At 31.0% G+C, this 3,224-nt stretch overlaps 1 long non-coding RNA gene across 1 annotated transcript; it reads right to left on the bottom strand.

Annotated features, from left to right (window-relative positions):
* Nucleotides 1-50: 50 nt before the first annotated feature.
* Nucleotides 51-2,221, bottom strand: LOC134252911 (uncharacterized). The gene is made up of 4 exons (XR_009989038.1): nt 2,102-2,221; nt 622-707; nt 226-414; nt 51-129 (listed from the first exon to the last, which is right to left on the bottom strand). It is a non-coding gene; the product is annotated as an uncharacterized LOC134252911 (long non-coding RNA).
* Nucleotides 2,222-3,224: the final 1,003 nt, after the last annotated feature.

Here is a 3,224-nt window from a genome sequence, read left to right as displayed (position 1 = left end):
TGTTAGGTTTAGAAAATTTTCATACTAAACCTAACTTACAAAAATCATAATAACCTCTTTTGTGGACGTGTTCTGCCATACACCAGTATGGTTGTCAGCAAGAAGGTTGTCAATTGTCGCCACAATCACCTAAATGTGATCAATGTGTAAAATCTGAGGAAATGACAAGATAAAGGAGGGATTTTATAATATATTTTTAATTAGCGAAATGAAAAATGAAAATACCGTCCTTGGAATTGAGACATTCAATCCTCTAGAGACATTCACAATTTTATTTAACAAGTTTATTGAGGTGTCCAAATCCTTAGGAGTAGATTCTTTTCTGATGGAAATATCTCGTAATTTATGTAGTGCCCTCTCAATTGTCAGTTCGATGTTTTTCTTTGACCGATTTCCTCTAAGAACTGAATCAACCTGGATTATTTTTTTTAAAGATACAGAGACTTTAATTTTATTATAGTTATTTTCTAGATTCATTCTAGGATTTAAATCAAACTGGTCTATTTTTTTATTTTACTGAGGCAATGATATTATTAGTTATTCTACGTTTAAACGTTTTTATGCAAACTGACATTTGTAAAGCAAGCTGCATTTCTAAATATACTATATATTCAAAGATACCACTTTATCAATCTTCTCAATATTTGGCTCACAATCTCCTCGTTGTTCTTTGTGTTTCAAGTCATCACAATACGGCTCTATTGTACCTTGACGGGAAAACATCATTTAAAAGACATGATTTTAGACAGAAAATTCCTCCTTCATTCATTAAAATCAAATTATACCAATGCTTTCTTTTCGTTTTGTTTAAAATTTGTTTTATTCTTATTCAAATTCAATCAAAGAAATCTCGCATCCGTATGTGAACATTCATAAAATTTTAACTCCACTCTTTAACTCTATCAATGATAAATCCTTGCGTTATGATAAACTTATTGTTTAACTGGTTAAAACGACCGAAAGGAAAATGAAATATGGAAGGGTGATATTTTACTGTTTACTATAGGATTAAACGTTCTTTTTTCAGAATTTATCGACGTGTAAACTCTGCCTTTTTACTCACAAACTGAATAAAAGTGCGAAGCACTTTTATGTAAAGTTTGTGAGTAAAAAGGCAGAGTTTACACATCGATAAATTCTGAAAAAAGAACGTTTAATTCTTATAATTCCAATTAAATTTTTAAAATTATTAAAATCATTTCTCTTTGAGGCCGCCATACAATCCGTTATTTTGTACGGCGTAGGAATACTTTATGCAGCAAAGAAACGTATACAAGATGGATAGCGATAAAATCCAACTTAAATTGTCAAAACAATCAATAAATAAACTTAAAAAGACTCATTGAATGTTGTTTAAGTCAACAAATATCAAAAATACGCGTATTCTCCAGAATAATTCGTCCTTGACCATGGCCATGTTGACATTAACGACAATTTTTAACTCTCATAGCGAAAGTTGCAGACCGACGACGTCCTCGATTTGCTCTGGTTCGTTCAAAGATTTAGGGAGAATATGGGATCTGTAGGATATAAATATATAAATTTGATGCTGACAAGGCAAGAGTCCGAGGTACGTTTCTTTTCCCTATCACAACGATACCAACTGAGCTGATATGGAACGTCGAGAAAATGACAACATGACAGCGATTTTTTAAAATTCACACTCGTGATCCGACAGTTACATAAACATGATATTCTCGTCTGTTAGTCCTGTTTATCTCCTTTTTTGCTTTTTTTTTTAATTTCAAGTTTCTTGTTATAATAATTTAGCTAAAACGGACTAAAAGTATCTGTTTTCATTGTTTTTACAACAGCTTAGAAGCTAGGTTAAGAAAGTAGTTCTGATTGAAAAATTCATCGATGTGTAAACTTTTTCTTGAATTTGTTCTCGTCCAATCAAAACACAGGGAATCAATAAATAAAATTAAGATTGGAATTATATAGATGAGTCTTGTAATGATATTCACTTAAAGTGCGATTGAAAGAGGTTTTGAAATTAAAGCAAGCAGTTATTCAACTGTAAGTCCTGGATCCCATATCTGTTTGTGTTATTATAATAATCTCTTATTTGTATACATTGTACAAAAATACCGTCACTCACTCTGACAAATGTATCCGCCATTGATGTTACTGTCACAAGAGATGTCATTCCAAAGATAAGTAGCATTTCTATACCAAATTTGTAAACAATTTTCATTTCTTCCAGAGTCATTCGGTTCTCCTGAAGGAAAAAAAGATTTCGTTAATTTAGATGAAAATATCGAGGAAAATATCTATGTTAAGTTGTTAGGCCATTCCAAGTTTTTTTTTCTATTTTAGCACCCGCGTGTGCATTGGTTTTATGATAATTATCCATGAAATTACGTGTCCTACGGTGATTTTTAATAAACCCACGAAAATTGATGCCCACGAATTTTAATGAAACAATAATACTTGCAGCAAATTACATAACTTTAAATCTTTTCTTAATAATTTATTTCATATCTCAGAGATTTTGGCACAAGATAAAGTTTCCTTCTTTGCAAAATGATTTTTTTAATTGTCATGAATTTAAAACGGGGAGATTTTAGCTTATCAAACATTCAATCTAAGAAATGTAAATTAGACCAGGATAAATAAATATACTTTTCAGATGTCAAACAGATTGTATGGGAATAACGAACAAAGTTCAAGCTCAAAAGGCCATTAAGCAATACTTAATAGGAACAGAGCAAACGCGGATCTACATTCATCAAATGTGGGATAAGGTGTCATGGGGGAGTGAGCATTCTCTGTCGATCGGTCAAACCCGATGTGTGCTCCTTTTCAGGATCGGGAAATAACGGGGAAAATCAGGAAATATCTTATGGGAGCTAACACAATAATTGTTTTTCGAATCTCTAAAGAGAATTTTTATATAGTTTTATATATTAACAAAAAAGACACTGTCTAATAAACATTCTTTTTTAAAGAATTGTGTTTTTATTCGTTGATACAGCTAAAAGTGAATAAAATCACTTTAAATATAATCTGCCTTGAAACGTAGGAAGCCAAACTCGACATTACGATATTTTCCTAAAAGAAATTAATATTCTTAAAAAAAAAAAAAAAACTATCGACCACTTCATATGTAGATTCTCGCTTAATCGAATTGGATGCAAAAATACTACAGTTTGCTACGAATATAATAAAAAAAGAATTTTGACAGGTTTTTTTTAATTGCTAAAGCAAAATATTTGTCTTTC

This window comes from Saccostrea cucullata, unplaced genomic scaffold (genome assembly GCF_032062105.1).
Source record: "Saccostrea cucullata isolate Sc308-1 unplaced genomic scaffold, CSIRO_AGI_Scuc_v1 ctg18971, whole genome shotgun sequence".
Lineage (NCBI taxonomy): Eukaryota > Metazoa > Mollusca > Bivalvia > Ostreida > Ostreidae > Saccostrea > Saccostrea cuccullata.
The sequence above is the reverse complement of the archived record's forward strand: the minus strand, read 5'-3'. Positions and strand labels throughout refer to the sequence as shown.